This window comes from Aethalodelphis obliquidens, unplaced genomic scaffold (genome assembly GCF_003676395.1).
Source record: "Aethalodelphis obliquidens isolate GAN/ISIS:26980383/991018 unplaced genomic scaffold, ASM367639v1 scaffold20, whole genome shotgun sequence".
In the NCBI taxonomy this organism is placed as follows: domain Eukaryota; kingdom Metazoa; phylum Chordata; class Mammalia; order Artiodactyla; family Delphinidae; genus Aethalodelphis; species Aethalodelphis obliquidens.
Window position 1 is genome coordinate 10219612 of NW_020837964.1, and position 21497 is coordinate 10241108.

Below are 21497 nucleotides of genomic sequence, written 5' to 3' on the forward strand. Positions count from 1 at the left end.
AAAAAAAAAAAAAAAAGGTGATAGAATTAAATCTAACTATTTCGATAATCATAATAGATGTAAATTTCTTAGTTCATGTGTTAAAAGATAGCAATTCTTAGACTGGGAAAAAAACCTGCCACTTTTTGTTTACAAGAGATATTTTAAATGTATCATAACATGGAAAAGTTGAAAGTCAAAGGATGGAAAAATATATATCAGGCAAAAGTAAAATGGTCATATTAATGTTGGACTGGACAGAACAGATTGTAAGGTAAAACACATTATTTGGATTCGTCTAATCCTAATAAAAGGAAATCACTAACCAGAAAGGAACTAGAAAGTTGACCCTGAATGTGTATAAGTAACAAGATAATCAGAAAATATTTAAAAGAGAAAATGGACAGAATTACAAGGAGAAATGGGCAAATACAAACTGTACTAAGAGATTGAAGCATATTTCTTGTAGATACCAATAGATTAAACAGACAGACATCAGTGAAAATACAGATCTGAGCAACACAGTTATGTAATGGGCACATATAGAAGACCATATGTTTGGTAATTTTAATGCGTCACTTCAAACAGAACGTTGTTCAACTAAAAAAAAAATCCATAGTGGAATTTAGAAAATATTTAGAACCAAATAACAATACAAACACTATATATCAAATACTTGAGGGACAGGCAGACATGGCATTTAGAGTGAAATCTTGGGCTTTACATTAACAGATAAGAAAGATTAGATTCAAAATTAATGAAAAATCATTCAACTAAAGGATATGGGACCATCCACCAAAATGAACCAGCTGATGCTTTGGGTCCTCTGTCTTTGACCTCCTTGCCTCCAATGATGCCTTTCTTCACACTATTCTACTGTCTTTTGTCATTGTTCCATCTTAGATCTTGCCATCTCAAGATCCGTATCTTAAATCTTCCAAGTTAGTTTCTGCCCCGGAGTCTTTGCACTTAACTCTCCCCTCTACCTGGAATCTTCTTCCTCATTTCATTTAGGGTTCTTCCCAAAGGTTTCTTCCTCAGAGATGGCTTCCTTGACTCTTTTATTCAAATAGTACCTCTGACCATCATTCTTTATCCCTAGACTATAGAACATATATGTAATATAATAAGAAATCATTAGTGATACCTATCACCCATCCATCTCTCTCTCTCTCTCTCTCTCTCTCTCTCTCCATCCATCCATCTATGTCTATCATTTCTGCTCATTTATTACCCCCGCTGGAGTGTAAGCTCTGTGAGTCCATGGTTGTTGTCTGTCTTATTCACAGTGGTAGCTTCAGCATCTAGAACTGAACCTGGTGACTGATAAGGCTTAGAAATATTTTTGATGAAATCAATGGATGAATTAATCTACGCCATTCAAAAAAATACTAAATATCTGATTTGAAGGGAAAAATTTTTCATAATTTCTCTCCAATAATTGAATTTCTCCTTTGGAATGTTTTATAAAAGTAAATCTTTTAAGTGCCACGCACAATTATGAAATATGTTCCCGGGACCTTATACTTTTATAAAACCGTAACTGAATGTGTAGTTTTGATGACATTTGACTGGGAAAGCACAGTATTTTTATGTGAGTTGACATTATCACTTTCAAGTCTTCTTCTAAAACATATCCTTGATAAGAAAATCACAGCTGGGGGGAGTAAGGAAGCGCCTTCAGTTCATTTGTTTGGGAATTAATTATTATGTCATTATTTAAAGTATCAGCAGTCTACTTTACCCAAGAAAACGTGTTTTCTATTATATAAAGAATTGTACTGTTTGGCACTGTGCGCACTCTTAGAAGTTGCATTTGTAGTTTATAGTTTTTGGGTAGCACCCCTTAAAATTTGTAATCATATTGTTGAAAACTGTTTTGTGGCCTGAAAGTACTATATATTGCGAAAGCTAGGCAGAAAAAAAATACTATCTTTTGTAGCACCAAGCCCTCTTTAAACCAGTTATTTGAATTTTTTTCCTGTTGTGGAAGGGACATGTAAACAACAAAAAAATTAAATGTTTGCCCAGAAAATGATGCTTGGTAACATTTAACCATTCCTCTCCCCATCTTGCTTTCAATGGTAGTTCTGGGGCCAACACACTCACTGTGGTTCAGTGTATCTTATTCCAACACAGATTGGCTTGGGTCCCTGCCCAGTTGTCCTGGAGAAATACAAAAGCAGGGATCAGCACAAGTTTTCATGAGGCCTGAAGAATTGTTCCCATGTGTATTTCTCCTTCATTTCTTTCCCCCTTCTCGTCCCGATTGTGTTCAAACCTACTCTCTGGTCCTCTTTCAAGATCTCATCTCAAAAGATCCCCCAGTATCAAGAGAGCTTATTTTTATCTGCTTATATGTTTAAAGTTTGCCAAAATTGAAGGTACCTTGAGGAGGCCAAATTTTTCCTATTGAGAGTTCCCAGAAAGATTTTGCAAGGATTGCAAAAAAGTTTCCCTTGTACCATGTCTCAGAATAGGCTGGGTTATGCTGAAGGAACAACCCCTCCATCTTGATGGCCTCAAAGAACAGAGGCTTACTTCTTGCTCTGTCTACATGCTTGTGTTAGTCAGGGTTCTCCGGAGAAACAGAACCAGTAATAGACACACATATTTATTATGAGGAATTGGCTCATACAATGACAGAGGATGAAAAGTCTGGTGGTCTACTCTTTGCAGGCTGGAGACCGAGGAAAGCTGATGGTATAATTGAGTCTGAATCTGAAGGCTTGAGAACTAGGGGAGCCTATGGTGTAAATCCCAGTCTGAGGGCAGGAGAAGATGAAATGAGCTCACACATTGAGGCAGGAGAAAAAGGGGCAGATTCCGCCTTTCTTTGCCTTTTATTCTATTCTGGCCTCAATGGATTGGAAGATGCCCACCCATGTTGGGGAGGGCCATCTGCTTGACTGGCTTCATGAGTTCAAATGCTAATCTCATTCAGAAACACCCTTGCAGATACACCTAGAAATAATGTTTAATCTGGGCATCCCGTGGCCAGTCAAGTTGACACATGAAATTAACCATCATGGTTTTTATCGTGGCTAGACTGAAGGCTTTAAGCCACATCCCTGTAAGCCCCAAACTCATACTGCACCGACCATGTAGAATGATTCAGGCCACGTGGTTGATGCAGTTAAGTCACAAACTGCCTCTTAGAGCTTTGTGTCTCTTCAGTTCCAATAGCATTGGCCCATAAAATCCCCTGGCCACACTTACCTTAAAGGGACTGGGCAAATGTCGGTTCAGTGTCTTTCTACCGTGCTCAGAAGGAGAGAGAATTGTTTAGCTCTAATGATTGCCTGCCACGCCATATCTAGTTGCTTGGGAGGAGCAGTCTAGAGCACCCTGTTGTGAAGTCTTGAGTACTGTGTCTGTCCTCGCTTATCAAGCAAGGCTGCGATCAGTCAGCGTTATCTGTAATGCCAGAGTCAGGACCGTGGAATCACGTGGGCTGGGTAGTTCCCTTTCCTGGATGGCCAGCATCGGTGCTTTTAAGAAGCACAAAATCTCCATGGAGATTTCGACAAATACTACAGAGGCTCAGGTTTCATCACTAAAGTCTTTTTCCTAAAGTTCAACGTTATTCTATCTCTCTAATTTTATCTGTCAGATATGCTCCACCAGAACAAAAGGAGAATATGGCAATAATTTTCTAGTCCCAGCAGTGAGAGAAGAGTATGAAACCTGCTGTAGATATAAATTCTGATAACTAGTGAAGAGTTCTCTGCCTTATGGCAGAAAAAGGAGATCCATGGCTTGGACTAATTATCCCCCTAGGCCAATATAGCATATAAGATTTCATCTCATATAATAACTCTGATTGATTGGATGGGGCTGCCTCGAGTACTCCGTGGGACGGATACAGGTCCGCATCAGAGCTTATCATGAAAACTGCGCAGTGATTGATTAACAATGTCTGTCATTGGTTCAGTAAGGGTAATAGTGGAACACATGTCAACCGTTTGTCTTTGCTATTCCACATCATCATTTCCCACGCATCTTCCCCTTTATTGGGGATTACATTCTGATCTAACAATTACTAATTTGTGTCCGTGTGTTCCTTGCTATTTGGGTAGGTACGATCTGAATGACAGACATCTATTTTTCAGTCACTAGATAGGTGTTTTCTTCAGAGTAAAGAAAAAACAAAACAAACAAATAAAGCCAGAAACTAAAACCAGAAGTTTGACGTTATGATTTATATTAATCGTTTAGGGGTTTGATTAAATTGAGTCAGTTCCAGAGTCACAATCAACTGATAATGTAAATTCCTTCATGTGAAAATCTGACCTTGAGTGTGATCTTCCCAGAAGACATTCCCTGTTTGGGAAACTGGTCAGCTTACTTCTCTGACATCACTATATTCTTTCTTTCCAAAATAATTCGAAATACTTCAATAATTGTCAACTGGATGGCATCAGAGGTGGAACCAATGTGAAATAACTCATTATGACCAGAATGGAAGAAAAAACACAGCAGAAGAAGTTCAAGGGGAAAAAAAAAATAAGCCAACGTGAAGGGTAAATGATACTCTGCTAATTTATCAAGATTAGGCTGAATATCTCTAAGGTCAGTAAGGAATGAAAGGCTGGAGTATTCCAAACAGCTGCTTGGGCCTTATTTTACCATCAATGTGTGATTTAGGGGCTAAGAAAATACATGCTTTCTTGGCTCCAGAAGAGACATTTAGTATTAGGCTTCTTTCTCCACCTTTAAAGACAAGATGAGGTTGGGCTGTCTTTGCAATGTGATCGTTGATCATTGGAAATAAGTATTTGACAGGTGCTGCAGTTACAGACACCCTTATAAGCAAATGAGAGATGGGCTATATGTCAAGAGAAATTAGGAGAACATTTCAATCTGCCCAGTTACATGACTAAAAGAAAAATATTTCATTTTCTCATATTCTTCATGACTAAAAATTTTTTATAATCTCATAAATCTTCAAACTCATAGTGTATACAAGTAACTTAACCATAAATATATTTCCAGGGTGTAATGATATTTATCTAATGAGACCGAGCCTCTGGCCAGCTGCCTGCCTGTACTATTTAGGGAGCCTTTCCCAAACTCTTTGATTTAACCCATTATACTCCCAAATGCTGCCTAGCGTAATTTAACAATAAATAAACAATTCCACTGGCAACTTTCATTCACATTTTATGTAACATAAATATGTAATTTTAAAGGTCTTATAATACGATCTATACCAATTTAGAATTATAGAAAGTTAGAGATTGATTTCTTTAACATGTGCATTTTCAACAGGGGTAATATTTCTCCCAAGAGGGTGAAAATTGGTTCTTAAATATTAAACTGGTTTGTGGCTCTCCAAAGAGCCACAGCACATACACAGATATACAGTATAGATCTGTGGTATTAAAATTTCAGGGAGAAGAGGTATGATTAGGTGAAAAAAAATGTCAGAAAACAGCTTCTCAAGGAGGCAATAATAAAAAGGTTGAGAAACACTGCTCTATCTCAATAATTTTGGAATTAATAATAGCTTTAATAATAACATTTGTTGTCTGTTTACCATGGACCAGGTTCTGTTTTAAGTGTGATACTGAGATTACCTCGTTCTCCCCGCCCACCTCCCACTTCACACCCCTCCTCTCCCCATGTAGCGTAGGTGCTTTTGTGTGTTCTTTTACATATGAATGTGGGAGTGCTACACCGAGAAGCACAAAGAGGACTAGAGAAGTAGTCAAGGCATTTGACCAAGCTCATCCAACTAGTAAGAGGCAGAGCTAGGATTTTAACCTAGACTGTCTGTCTTCAACCTCTTAACATGCACTTCATTGCCCTGTCCACCAGCTGCCTGTTCCACAGGTAAAAAGACGAAAGCCCAGAAAGGGCTTGTTGTTCTTCATCACCAGTCGGGCTAATCCTGGACTTAAGACACGTGCTATCCATCCAGGATAGCAACTTGTCCAGGATGTTGTCTAATACCATTTTTCTGCCACTAGGGTTCTTTTGATACAGTGTCCTTCTTGTCTTGGTAATGGGACAATTGACAATTGACAAAGGCCAGTTAAATCAAGTCAGTTGAGGGTTGTTTAATTCTTCTGTATCCTTGCTGATTTGTTGTTGTTTAATCATGCTATCTATTGTTGAAAGAGAAGGTTGAAGTCTTCAGATATAATTGTGGATTTCTCTGTCTCTCCTTTTCATTCTGTTAATTTTTCCTTCGTGTGTTTTGAAACTGTTTTTAGGTGAATACACACTTGATTGTTATGTCTCTTTGTCAGCCGACCTTTTAATCATTATACCATGTTCCTCTTTATTTCTGGTAATTTTGCTTGTTCTGAAGTGTACTTTGTCTGATATCCATAGAGTCACTCCACCTTTTTTTTTGATTAGTATTTTCATGGTACATCTTCTTCCATCCCTTTATCATTATAAAAGTTAGAGATTGTTAGAGATTGATTTACCTACAGCATTATATTTAAAAGTGTGTCTTGTAGAGAACATATCCTTGGATCTTATTTTTAAAATGTATTCTGACAATAACTGTTTTTTAAATAGTGTGATTAGTCTACTTACATTTCATGTGTATGTGATGATGTGTTTGGATTTAGGTGGACCATTCTGTTTTTTTTGTTTTCTGTTTCTTCCTTCTGTTTTTCATTTATAGGTTTCCTCTTTTCTGCTTTATTCTGGATTATTCGATTTTTATTTTTAGTATTCTATTTTAACTTTTCTATTGAGATTTTTACTGTATCACTTTAAAAGTTTTTTTGTGTTTGTTTCTTTTTTAGTTGTTGATTACAATATAAAATATAATATAGTATAACATGATATAATATAATATACTTAGCTTTTCACTTTCTGCTCAGAATTAATATTTTCAACTTCAAATGGAGTATAGAAACCTAACTACAATATAGGTACTTTTACCTTTCCCCTCTTTATTTATATGTAGTGTATTTATCATATGTATTTATACACATATTTATGTATATTATATGTAATATATATATAGTAATTATCATATGTATATTTGCATCATATGTATAATTACATCTATAGACATTGAAAACTCCATCAGTGTTATAATTTTTATGTTAACCATCATACATATTTTGACCAACTAAAGAGGAGCAGACTACTTTATTTTATTTACTGAGATGGTTACCATTTCTTGTGCTCCTCCTGCATTCTTGATGTTCCACGTTTCCTCCCAGTATCATTTCCCTTCTGTCTAAAGAACCTCCTTTAACATGTCTTTCAGAGAAGATTCTGGTGACAATGAATCCTCTTAATTTTCCTTCATCTCAGAATGTCTTTATTCCACCTCCATTTGTGAAGGACATTTTTACTGGGTGTAGAATTCTGGGTTGACAGTTTTTTACCTGCAGAAATTTTTAAAAGTTCTCATTCCTCTGGTGTCCATGGATTCTGATGAGAAATCTATAGAAATTTGAATTCTTGTTCCCTTATATGTGCCTTTTTCCTCTAGCTGCTTTTAAGAGGTTTTTCTTTGTCTTTAGTTTTCAAGTCATGTTATGATATGTCTGGGTATGATTATTTAAAAATTTATTGTGTTTAGTGTTTGCTGAAGATAGAGGGGGAAAAATGTAATGGCTAGTTGCCTAATGCTGTTGGAATCATGCTCTCTGGTCAGGGAAAAGGATTCCCTTTCCTCAGTTTTAGGCATCTTCCCAGTCTGCTGCTGCTGTTGCAATGTGACAGGATTGCTCAGCAGCTGGGACAGAAACTTTAAATAAAGAAAAAGGGACTTCTCTTACTGTCTCTGATCCTTGCAGCCCCCTTTCCTAATCCTTGGGTCAGAATACCGGTGTTCACACCAATGTCCACTTCTGAGTTCGAGCTGTGTGTGTGTCTGGGCTGGGTGACACTCAGGAGAAAAAGTGGGGATATTACGACCAGTTTGGTGATACTTCCAATTCTGCTTCCCTGATCTGCCTGCTACCATATATTTCTTAGATAACTGCTCCACGCATTCTGTCCAGGGTTGATATTTGCATTCAGTGGAAAGACAGGCTGGAGTGTGATTACCCCAGCTTGCCCAGAACTGATTGCAATCAGTTTTGTTTGTTTCTTTGTTTATATTGAGATATAGCTGATTTATAATATTATCTTAGTTTCAGGTGTACAACATAGTGATTCAATATTTTTATAGATTATCCTCCTTTTAAAGGTATTACAAAATAATGGCTATATTTCCCTATGATGTAGAATATGTTCTTGTAGCTTATTTATTTTATACACAGTAGTTTGTACCTCTTAATCCCCTACCCCTATCTTGCCCCTCCCTCCTTCCCTCTCCCCACTGGTAACTGCTAGTTTGTTCTCTGTATCTGTGAGTCTGTTTCTATTTTACTCATTTGTTTTAATTTTTAGATTCCACATGTAAGTGAGAACATACAGTATTTGTCTTCCTCTGTATGACTTATTTCACTAAGTATAATCTCCTCCAGGCCCAGCCATGTTGTTGCAAATGGCAAAATTTCATTCTTTTTCATGGCTGAGTAATAGTCCACTCTGTGTGTGTGTGTGTGTGTGTGTGTGTGTGTGTGTGTGTGTGTCACATCTTTTTATCCATTCATCTGCTGATGGACACTTAGGTTGTTTCCATATCTTGTAAATAGATTGGTATCGTAAATAATGCTCGTATGAACATTGGGGTGTATGTATGTTTTGAATTAGTGTTTTTGTTTTCTTTGGATATATACCCAGCAGTGAATTGCTGGGTCATATGATAGTTATGTTTTTATTTTTTTGAGAGACCTTTTTACTGTTCTCCATAGTGACTGCACCAGTTTACATTCCCATAGTGCACGAGGGTACCTTTTTCTCCACATCCTCGCCAGCATTTGTTCTTTGTAGACTTTTCGATGATAGCCATTCTGTTAGGTGTATTTTATTTTATTCATTTATTTTTGAATTTTATTTTATTTGTATTTTTTATACAGCAGGTTCTTATTAGTTATCTGTCTCATACATATTTGTGTATACATGTCAATCTCAATCTCCCAATTCATCCCACCACCCCCAACCCCATTATTCCCCCTTGGTGTCCATACATTCGTTCTCTACATCTGTGTCTCTATTTCTGCCTTGCAAACCAGTTCATCTGTACCATTTTTCTAGATTCCGCATATATGCATTAATATATGATATTTGTTTTTCTCTTTCTGACTTACTTCACTCTGTATGACAGTCTCTAGATCCATCCATGTCTCTACAAATGACCCAATTTTGTTCCTTTCTATGGCTGAGTAATATTCCACTGTGTATATGTACCACATCTTCTTTATCCATCCGTCTGTCGATGGGCATTTAGGTTGCTTCCATGACCTAGCTATTGTAAACAGTGCTGCAATGAACATTGGGGTGCATGTGTCCTTTTGAATTATGGTTTTCTCTGGGTATGTGCGCAGTAGTGGGATTGCTGGGTCATATGGTAATTCTTTGTTTAGTTTTTTAAGGAACCTCCATACTGTTCTCCATAGCGGCTGTATCAATTTGCATTCCCACCAACAGTGCAAGAGGGTTCCCTTTTCTCCACACCCTCTCCAGCATTTGTTGTTTATAGACTTTCTGATGATGCCCATTCTAACTGGTGTGAGGTGATACTTCATTGTAGTTTGGATTTGCATTTCTCTAATGATTAGTGATGTTGAGCAGCTTTTCATGTGCTTCTTGACCATCTGTATGTCTTCTTTGGAGAAATGTCTATTTAGGTCTTTTGCTGTTAGGTGTATTTTAAGTGTTCTTTGTTGACTTCTGAATAGCTGACATACATAGAGATTTGCATTCTTAATCGCTTACATTCCCTAAATTTTAAATATGTTTCAAAATTTGATGTGTCTTAAGTTGTAAATTTGTCTACCTTCTTGCTGCTGGATACCTGGGAGTTGTGGAAAGAATTTTAGGGGAAAGAGAAGTAAGATTCATTAAGTTAGTCCTTGCTGCAAAGTCCCTTGTGCACATTTGCCACATTTCATCTTCATCATAGTGCTTTTTCATGTGCATTATTTCCTCATTTTACAGAAGAAGATAAGCAAAGTTGCACAACTCAGTCAAGGGGCACATCCAAGCTCAGGTTTATTTGTTTAATTCCAAAGCCTGAGTTCTTTTCATCATATGATGCTGAGGATAGACTAATTTTATATTTTTGAAATGTGAGTATTTTTGAAAATAGCCTGTTTTTTTTAACCCATTAATATTTGAAAAGGCAATCAACATGTTGCTCTTATATTACCCGAAGAGGGCTCACTCTCTTGCTTGGAGTAACTCAAGGACCAACTGTCCTCTGATTCTCTTTTAAGACCTTTGTTAGGTGTTGTGATTTCATTAATAACCACCTGATCCCCTAGTAGAATATTAGCCTGAGAAGTTCAGACTTTCAGTTTATCAAGAAAGAAACCAGCTACATTCCACGTAGAATGTTTAGATTGGACAGGATATCAGGCTCATAAATACTAATTTGTGAGAAGTCACTGGGGTCTGTATGGATAAGTGGATTGACCTTCAGCAAGTACGTAACTGAGGAGCTGACTGGGCTGCCCCTTTGTCAGGAAATCCCAGAAGTAATGGATTTGACATGGTGGGAGCCGTGGATCCACTGTCCTCACTGCCTGATGAGATTGTCCTGGTGGCAGTAACATGTATTCTTTGGCAAACAGCCATTTCCGCAGCCCCAAACCAACAATTCAGTGGTTGAAAGCTGTGTCTTGGGAGGAGTGGCTCTAATTCCTTGGCAGCCTTCCCGGGGTTAGTGGTGTGGAGAAGCCCTATGAAGATTGAGGAAAAGATAGTGAGTGAGGTTAGCAGGTCAGACTGCAATCGTTAGCTTTCAAACAATAAAACAGACAAGAGCGGTACCCTGGGTCTACAAACTGCCTGAATTACATGGGATTGTTTACCTCTGCATTTTCTAGGGAAAGGGGCAATTCTTTAAATTCATCGAGGACCCAGCAAAATTAAGAGTCCTTGGTCTATCTGTTATGTCAACAGTGTAGATCTGTGGTCAGTGCCTGTGCTATGTATGGAGGAAATAATCAGTAATAACAGGAAAAGTGTGAGGGGGCAGCCGAGAGCCTCCACCAAGGGGGAAAGCCACCCATGTGAGGTACTATTAAAATATTAGCTGGTTTTCTTTCTGTGTCCCTACCGTGTTGCAGTTCAGTTGATTTGAATTTGACAATGATGACCCAAAGACCGAAAAAACCATGGCCTTCAGGGAAGCTGGATGAAGGATGGATGGAAACTGTACTATTTTTACAACTCTTCTGTAATTCTAAAATTTTATATATCAAAGGAGGGATATATCTATATCTATCTATCTGTCTATCTATATATGTATGTCCATCCTTTGGAATATGATACAGTCTAGAAGACAAGTTCTATTATCCGAATGGATGAGGCTGACCTTGGAAATTTTGATAGCAAGTAGACCAGGGTAAGCATAGGGCAGTATTTAAGAGCATGGACTCTGGGATTAAGAATTCCTGGGTGTGATTCTCAGACCTAGTATTCACCCACTGTGTGAACTTCGTCATTTTACATACCCGTATTTTACAGATGAGAACACTGAGGCTCAGAGAGTTTAATAATGGATACCTACATCACGTGGCGGTCACGGGACTTAAACGAAATAAGTAAAAAATGCCTAGCACATAGAAAGCATCCAGTGAGTGTTTGCTGTTAATGTGATTATGATCACAATTATTATCAAAGTGGAGACAGGAGATTTTTAGAAAACATGAGCATGCTTGTGAGATCAGGTAAATTCCAAGCCCTGAGAGCTGATGACCTTCCTTTATGTCAGGTGGTTTCAGGGAATGAAGCTACAGAAAGAGGTGGTAGTCAGTGGGGGAAAATTGGGGGAAAAGTCAATGAATGTAGGATACAAGGAAACAAGCTGGGCTGACAGGGGCCACATTGGGAAATTTCTGCATCTTCAGAGACACAACAGAGAAGGGCAGGCCAATCACTCACGAGACTCCTAGAAGCCCTGTATTATTAATAATTAATATAATAAACCCTGAACATCTCATAAGTCTGATTTGTTGGGAATCATCGTTTTGGAAATCAGGTAGGGCTTGATTTCTTTTTTCTCAGATGGGTTTTTAATTCATAGGTACTTTTGAGTAAGACCGTTTCTTTCCCTTTTTATTTGGGGGCTTTGAGATCTTTCTGTAATAGGGATCTGATTGCCATCTTAACGAATTGTTAAAGTTCTGAGAAAACTTGCCTCTCACCCCCACTCCATCCCCGCCATGTACACAATGACCTCTGAATACTTTAGACCAGCTTTCGAAATATAACTCCATTAACCCAAATGTGACAGTAAGAAACAAGTCCAAATATTATGAAAACGATGCAGCCGTGACCTGCAATCACTTTCCTCCATTCTAACTGTAGACAAAGCATGTTATTTCCCCCTTGAACTTAACCATGATTTCAACATGATATGTTATCATTTTAATGTCTGTGGTCTTACTCAAGAATTGAGTGATGAAAAACCAAGACACATGAAAAATGGTCCATGGTAAAAGCCTGTCTTAAGAGCACGTTCAGAAAGAGATTACACTAATTGCATCCAGGGGAATGTGGGTTATGAGAGACTAGACTTGTGTTCCTCTTTAGGGTTACTGTCTCTCAGTGTGTTTCTTTATTTGATATGAAATTCTATTAGAAAAGAGTTTGCCTGGATAATGAATGTACCGATAACAGAAAGGGAAAACATCATGAAGCCAGAGAACTTCGGTTGAGCGAGGCTGATGATGGTGACTATGGGATGTGAACATAGCCACAGGCTTTGATTTCTTGTTTTCACTGATGGGCACATTTCAGTTTTATATGGTCCATAGGCTTGCTTACAGAGGTAGTTAACGTTAGAACGTTTCTTGATGGTGGTGGTGTGTGTGTGTGTAACAAGGTGGGATAAATCAGAGATCTCCTAGAAATAGGGGAAGACATAGCTAGAAGAAGTATTTTTCAGAGTACAAAGGAAATATTTCTTTTGAACATCCAGGTTCTAGAGATCTGGGGTCATGACAGAACAAAATCAATGTCCTCCAGAAGTAATCTCTCTCATTGGTTTTTTGTAAAAGATAAGCACCTCTACATTTCTTTATTATAAAAATCGTGCTCACTTAGAATATCTGGAAAACAAAGAAAAGTTAGGAAAAAATGAAAAGCCCCCAGCAAATACAACACTGAGATAAACAATGTGAACACATTTTTTTGCAATAATTTCAAGTAAAATAAGTGTTTATTTCTACATAACTGCTGCTATCATGAATATACAATTATGTATCCTGCTTTGTATCCATGGTGAAAAATGTCCCCATATGACTGAAATATTATCTTAAAGTTGAAGGAGAGTGTGGCTCCCACGCCTCAGAAAGGCAGGGCTCCCTACACAGCCAGAGCTGGAAGGAAGTGTCCTCCACGGCTGGGCGAACACCCACCATCTGCTAATGCAGAGCATCCTTGCTCGGCATCACAGTCTTGATAAAGGCTTGAGTGGTATTGAAGAGAGAGGTCTCATGGCTTCTAATTGGTGCTGATTGCTAATCTTATATCTGTCACAGTTGAATGACATTGTTTCTCGTCTCTGCCTTTCTTTCCCATTTGATGATTGCCGAGATACTTTCGGCTCTAGGATGCTCTGTGTCTAGACTTAGTATACCTTAGTACCATGGAACATTGGTTCTCCCCCCCCCCCCCTCCTCTCCCCCCCCCCCTCCTCTCGCCTCCCCCTCCTCCCCCCTCCTTCTTCCATTTTCATTGTTTCAATGCCTTTCTCTTGTGTTGTTGCTCTATTCCGGACACTGACATGTTTTCTCATGTTGTGTTCACAATCAGCCTGCGAAATAGGTATTCCTGTTAACCTCGTGTGACAAGCAAGGCAAGTGAAGCTCAGAGGGGCGGCGGAGTGAGTGGGGGAAGCTGAGCTCCCACGCTGCCATCCAGTCACTCCTGGAGACAGGCTGCTTTCAAGGAGCTGAGCGGTCATCACCCCGAGCTGGACACTCACTCAGTCAGTCCACCAGGCTAGTCTGTTGGTCACTCATTTACTCACTTGTTGGCTCACTGGTCATGGTAGACAGGATAATGACTCCTAAGATGACCCTGTCTTAAGCCTCAGAAGTCGTAAACATGTTACGTGGCAGAAGGAAATTAAGGCTGCAGATGGAAACGTTTCCTAATCAACGATCCTTAATAGAGGCTAGTATGCAGGTAACCTGTGAGTATCAGGTGGGCCCAATGTAATCACAAGAGTCTTTAAAAGTAGAAGCAGGAGGCGAAGAAGCGTCAGTGTTGAGGTACGGGGTGTGAGAGTCAACAGCTTCTGCTGGCCTTGCAGGTACAACGGGTCCAGAGCCAAGGGTTGCAGGTGGCCTCCAGAAGCTGGAAAAGGCAAGGAGACAGATGCTCCTCTGGAACCTCCTGGAAGAAGTACAGCCTTGCTCACCTCCCGATTTTAGCCCAACGAGTCTGTCCTCAGATTTCTGACCTCCAGAACGGTAAGATAATAAATTTGTATTATTCTGCGCCGTTCGGTATATGGTGATTTCTTACGGCAGTCATTTTCGAAAGTAATACACATGCTGGGTTCTGAGAGAATTATCAGACGCCTGGAGCGTTACCGTATCGATGCCCCGGGGCTCTGTGTGGTCGGTGAGAGCCGCACGGGCTTCTAGCAGGTGTTGGTGTCTGGAGCAGCTGAGTGGTAGCTTCAAGGTTCTGTGGAGTTGCTTGATTTAGAACGGGACTTGGCCAGTTGTCAGGGGCCTGGTTGGGACCAGCTCCTAGCAAGTGATCGGGCGGCGTCTCCAAGTACGAGTTGGTCAGGTTTGAAGGGATGTGGAGTTCTGTGGTCTGGAACATAGGATCAAGAGCAGTGCTGTCCAGTGGGAGCACAAACACCCTATGCGAGTCGGTTTTCAGTCTTCAGAGAATATATTTTATACTTTTTCTCTATCTTCCGAAGTTCAGACTTTTAGAAAAAGGAAGCACATGTTGTTCAAAAAACAGTTATTGATTTTTTTTTTTTTTTTTTTTTTGCGGTACACGGGCCTCTCACTGCTGTGGCCTCTCCCGTTGCGGAGCACAGGCTCCGGACGCGCAGGCCCAGCGGCCATGGCTCACGGGCCCAGCCACTCCGCGGCATGTGGGATCTTCCCAGACCGGGGCACGAACCTGTGTCCCCTGCATCCATTTTGAAATGGGAATTATATCAGACTGTTGGCTCAGAAAATATAAAAAGACAATGGAAACACACGTTGTTTGTTTCAACATGATGGAAATAGAAAATAATTCTCAGCAAGAAAACATCACCCAAAGGCAAGAAGCCGAAAGAGCAATAGTGGTTAATATACTAATATAATAAATCTAAGCCTGAATGCTTTCTCTTATGTTTAAACAAAAGAGCAATAGTAATTCTATTCTGTAAGACTATCCCTGGGAGTTATACATGAAAATATTTTTTTTTTCTGGGCAGTATTTGGATTTTCCTCTTCTCTCATCTACTTCTGAAACAATTTAATATCTGGTAACATCTGTTCGCTCAAGCTGTATTTCATACTCGGAACAGAACATGTGGCAGCGTATAAGAACACATTGCCACTGTTGTAAAGGATTCTCTGATTTATTGACTGTACTTAAAACTTTCTATTCTCCCCAAAGGAACAAAATCCAATAAAATAAAAATAAGAAATTGGGGCAAGGAAAGGAAATTGAGGAAGGAATCCACGTGATAACTCTGTGGATTAATACATTTCCCATGGCTGACCTTCCAATTTGACTCTAAGTTTCCTAGCAGCGAGTGCAAAACAAACTAACTGAAACCAAAAAGGAAAAGAAATTTAAAATATACAAGGTTCCCAGTGGCAGAAAGTTAGAATAAAAATAATTTTATAAGGGATTTCCACCATCACTCCATATTTTTTCTCTTATTTTATGTATCTATTTTTAAAATGCTCTTGTGTTTTCTTTTTTCTTTCTTTTAATTAATTAATTAATTAATTTACTTATGGCTGCCTTGGGTCTTCGTGGCTGCGCGTGGGCTTCTCTAGTTGCGGCGAGCGGGGACTACTCTTGGTTGTGTGTGGGCTTCTCATTGCGGTGGCTTCTCTTGTTGTGGAGCACGGGCTCTAGGCGCACGGGCTTAGTTGCTCCGTGGCATGTGGGATCTTCCCGGACCAGGGCTCGAACCTGTGTCCCCTGCATTGGCAGGTGGATCCTCAACCACTGCGCCACCAGGGAAGCCCTTTTCTCTTATTGTAAACCATAGAAAACTTTCTCACTGCAACCAAATCCAACAGCAGAGAACCCATCACTAAGTTCTAAGGTAGTAGTTCTCAAACTCTGACATGCATTGGAAATTCCTAGAGGGTCTATAAAAACAGATTTCTGGGTCCCATCCCCAGTTTCTGAGTCCGTGTGTCCTGGGAATTTGCATTACTAACAACTGTCCAGGTGATTCTGATGCGGCTGGTCCAAGGACCACATTTTGAGAATCACTGCTCTAAAGGAGATTTATAAAGTGATATCTCAGATGAGACACTGAGTAAGCTGTGGGAAAATATCTTTAAAAGAAGTTCCACAGTGCATGCAAAGGCCTTTTTGACATGTATGGTCCTTGGAAAGATCGTCAACCAAAACTAAAGCTACAACTCTGTGAAGGGGAATTTTACAGTATGCTCAGTTGACATGGTCTGACAATGTCCAACATTTCTGATGTGCTACTTCATTTCATAGATAGAGTTTAGAGTTCCTAAACAAATAAGTACATAACATATTTCTAAATGTAACTTACTCTTTTTAAATCTTTTTTTTTTTTTTTTGCGGTACGCGGGCCTCTCACTGTTGAGGCCTCTCCCGTTGCAGAGCACAAGCTTTGGATGCGCAGGCCCAGTGGCCGTGGCTCACGGGCCCAGCCGCTCCGCGGCATGTGGGACCCTCCCGGACAGGGGCACGAACCCGTGTCCCCTGCATTGGCAGGCGGACTCTCAACCACTGCACCACCAGGGAAGCCCTAAATCTCTATTCTTTTTAAGCTGGGGTTTCGATTAACTCAACCTTTTGAGCCCTCCTTATAGTTCTCTTAATTCAAAAGGAATGCACGCATGCTTTCCAATTCAGGGTTGCTGTCTGCACATACGTGAACACAAAGAGTTTGCTTCCTCTACCTCCAAAAATCCCACTGGAAAGATGATAGAAGGAATAAAACCCCTATTTGCCTAAGAATGGGAGATGGAGTGTTCACTGTGTCCGGAGAAGGTCATGAATGTATGGAGGTGAGCATGAAGGTGGAGTCACAGTTACCTCATTTAAAAATATTTTTATTTTGAAATAACAGTTGAGTCATGGGGAGTTGAAAAAAATCATGTACAGGGAGATTCCTTATAGGTTCCGTGACGGGAGTTACCCTTAACCCAGGGTGCTCCACTTGTAGTGTCTTGGATAACGAGTACAATATCCAGGCCAGAAAATCAGCCTCGATACAAGCTACAGAGATTGTTCAGATTTCATCACTTTTACATGCTCTGTGTGTTTGTGTTTACAGTTTTATCACATGTGTATATTCATGTAACTAAAAGCACAATCAAGACACAGAAGTATTCCATTATCACAAAGATCTCCCTTGTGCTACCCTTTATAATCACACCTGTGCTGTGCCACTCCCCCTCCATCCCTAACTCCCAGCCACTACTAATGTGTTCTCCACCTCTACGAATTTTGTCATGGAATCATTCACTATATAACCTTGTGAGACTGGCTTTTTCACTCAGCATAGTTCCCTTGAGATCCAATCAAATCGTTGCAGGCATCAGTAGCTTATTCTTTTTTATTGATGGTATGGATGTAACACAATTTTATTCCATGGTATGGTTGTAACACAATTTATTTAATCATTTACTTATTGAAGGACATTTGGAGGAAGGGGCCCAGAGCACACCTAGGGCCAGGTGGTCATGGTTTGGTTCAATATGGGAATTATTCTTTCCTGGAGCCTCAAGACATTCCTGGCTTGGGTTCAGTAGGTTACAGAGTATGAGGGTTGGAGAAGAGGCAGGAATGAGGGTGATTATTGGAAGACCTCTCTAGAGCATTGGTATGGGCGTTAGTGCCGCAGAGTAAACACACTGTGATCTGACATTTGGTGAAGTGATCAGTTGCTCTGTCTGCCTGCTCTGAACTCGTCCATCCTATAGTGAAGCCTGCTTACTCATACACTTCACCCCGAGTTCACTCTGATTCAGGGAAGAGGTCTGTTGGGGGCAAAAACCTACTAAAAAAACTGGAGACTCAATCCAGTGACTTATATTAATTGATGAAGCCCTGCATTGGTAAATATATACAGAAAGTCAAAACCACCAGACGATTGCAGGAAATCTCAACAATAGAGAAGAACCAAGATGAACAAACAGAACATTTGACTCTGGAATACAGAAATAATTCAAGACACAGAAGAGAAATTTAACAAGCCCTAATTGTATTAGTGACTGTGGCCAAACGAAAAAGAGAAGAAATAAGGGAAATTAGAGTTCTTCTAAATCAGTTGTCTCAACGTGGGGTGATTAGCGGCGTCTGGAGATATTTTGATTGTGATGATGGGGCTTCCGGTGCTATTGGCATCTAGCAGATAGAGGCCAGGGATGCTGCTACACATCCTTCAGTGCACAGGATCGTTCCCGAAGACAAAGAATTACCTATCCTAGAATGCCAGTAGTACCAATATGAGAAACCTTGCTCTAAATTGAAACTATTATTGCTGTAATAGTCTTAAGAAAGAAATGTGCTTTAACACCAGGAAGAAACATTTTTGAAAATCTCTCGGAAGGTAAACATGGGAGAACAGTTGACATAGATGATCAGTATACAAGGGTCAAATCCCCAATGACTAGGAGTTCCCTAAAGAGAGAATCGAGACAGTGGAAATGAGGAAATAATCAAAGACATAATAGAAGATAGTTTGCCAGTGCTGAGCAAAGACACCAAGCACAGAGCAGGATGAGAGAATAAAGACCCCAAACTAGATAGAACCCACTTATATTTTAGAGCATTAAGGAGAATGAGACAATTAAAATATTAGGAGAAGCTGGGTGAGGTATATGGAAACTCAACAATTCATGCAATTTTTCCCTTTAAGTCTAAAACTAGTTCCAAGTAAATTCGAAAATGTCTCTAATTTGGTTTCCAATTTTCTCTTTGTTATAATTAACCCTGTAGGGAACTTCCTGTGGCTTGTGGATAGATCTTGACAGCAGACAGTTTGCTTATGGGTCTTGCCTTACTGAGGACTTGGTGCCCAAACCCAGTTCCCTTGTTCCTAGATCCGTCCCCTGTTGTCATGGAAAGGAACCTCAGTGATTATCCAGGCATAGATGTTTATCTTACAGAGGAGGAAACTGAGTCCACCAGATACAGGTTAATAATCCGAGTCAGGAAGTCAGGAAGTCTGATTCTCAGATGGTGGGCATTTCAAACAGTACCCACGCCGCAGCGAGCCCACTGTGGGCTGGAGTTTTGTCTGAATCATGTCTCTGTCACCTTCAGTGGGTAATGCCCGAATGAATAGTCTTCCATGATTTTTTTCTGTGCTGTCTGAATAGCCTTCCGTTCATTCATCTAAATGCCCTTGTAGTTCTCTGAGCAGTATAGTTACTAATGTACATTGCACAGCTCTGGAGGATAACTTCTTATCTTGCAGAACAGAACCTCACAGAGCAAATACTACAGTGTCTTATACTTAATTAAAATAATATTAATTAATTAATTCAACAGATATTTAATGATTACCTACTGTGTTCCAGGTACTACTGAAGGGGCTAGACAGTGGACAAGATAGATAAGGTCCTTGCCTTCATGGAGTTGACATTTTGTAGAGTCAAACAATAAACTAATGGACATAATATCAGGCAGTTAGAAACGCACAGAGAGAATTAAATCCGGGTGAAGGGTAATAACTTGCTATTTTAGGTAAGGCAGGCAGGAGAGGCATTGTATCCAGATATGTGATTTTCAGAAAGAAAATCTATGGTCGTCTTATCACCTTGGACTTACTTAGCCACAAAGTTTCAGAAATATATAATCATTTTTCATTAGTTTATCCCTTTTAGTACTCCCTTTGGGAAAGGTAATTGGACTCAGAATTCCACGACTTTTTTCCAGGGCTGTAAGCCTGTGACATGAGACGCACTGCAGGAGCAGCAGAGGTTCTTATCAGAAATGTGATGAACCCCAGAGAGCACTCATATTTTCAGATAGAAAATTACGAGCCTCATGAAAGTGTCTCCATAAATGGTTCCTTCAGCTCCCATTGTTGACTGGTGTGTGTGTGCATTTAGATCTGAAGTGTGTGTTTAAGGTCATGCCTGGATGTTGGCTCAACGATTCCCATCATTTCTGGCTCATTTTCACCCCATAACTGTGGCTGACGAGGTTATGAAAAGAGAAGAGGTGGAAAGGAAGGAGGCAAGGGCCCATATGCTGGTATCTGATGGCCTCCTGGACTCTTGTTTTGGTTCATCATTTAAAGTAATGAGATGAAGGTATTCACGTTTGCCTCTTCCTCTCCTCCCCTTATCCTGTGGATTCTTCCTCCCCATGGACACTGTTACAAGATGCTCTAACGCTTCAGCCAACATCCCAGTTGAACGTCTAGATAACACCAACCCCAACCGCCATCGGCAGTGGCATGAAACACCCCAAGGAAGATCAGCAGAACTGCCCAGCTAGCCAAGCCAACCCATAGAACCACAAGAAAGAACAACATGGCTGTTTGAAGCCACTAAGTGTTAGAGTGACTTGTTACAAGGCAACGTGTAACCAGAATAGGCTTTACACTTCATTATCCCACTACACTAGATGCTAAGATGGAATTGTGGGTTTTTTTTTTTGCAGCATTGTTTTGAAAACAACGAGAAAAATCATGCCAGTGCTTTGTGCTGGATGCCAACAGGCACCAGAAGCAGCCTGATGCGGGGAGGATTCAAAGACTGCCCTTTGCTATGAGCAAAGCACTTGGATGGCTGTTGAAATTAAAGCCAGTTCCAGGATGGCGTTTCTAGAAAGCTGAGAATCCCTGTCTTGTTTGAGGGGCACTTAGAAAGAGCTGCCTGACAGTGCAGAATTTCGGCTTCTGGTGGGATGAGGGTGGGAGGGCAGGATACAATCCTAGACACCATAATTAGAGGATATTTTCCCGGAAATCAGTATACCCAAACAGAGGCTAAAAATAGCTGAGCATTGTCTGCTGAGCCCAGCTGCTACCAGGGCTTTTGGCTCATGGCCTGGGACACCCCCCAACCCCATTTTCATGCTTTTTCCTCTCTTCAGCATTAGATTCCTTCAGTGCAAGAACTATGCATTCCTTTTGTTTCCTTTAAATCCAAGTAGAACCATTCCTTCTTGGATAGAGTCCTGAGTTTCCAAGGGTATTATGGGTCTACTTAACTGGGAGATGCTAGAAATGCATTCCTTCGGACAGAGAAAAGAACCGTCAAATAATGTATCACCATAGCTTC

At 40.0% G+C, this 21497-nt stretch overlaps 1 long non-coding RNA gene across 1 annotated transcript in view; it reads left to right on the forward strand.

The window, feature by feature from the left end:
- LOC113627330 (uncharacterized) overlaps positions 1-14484 on the forward strand; it is a 32160-nt gene extending 17676 nt beyond the window's left edge. The window contains exon 3 of the long non-coding RNA XR_003435520.1: positions 14330-14484. This is a non-coding gene — a long non-coding RNA (uncharacterized LOC113627330). The remainder of the gene's footprint in view (positions 1-14329) is intronic.
- Positions 14485-21497: the final 7013 nt, after the last annotated feature.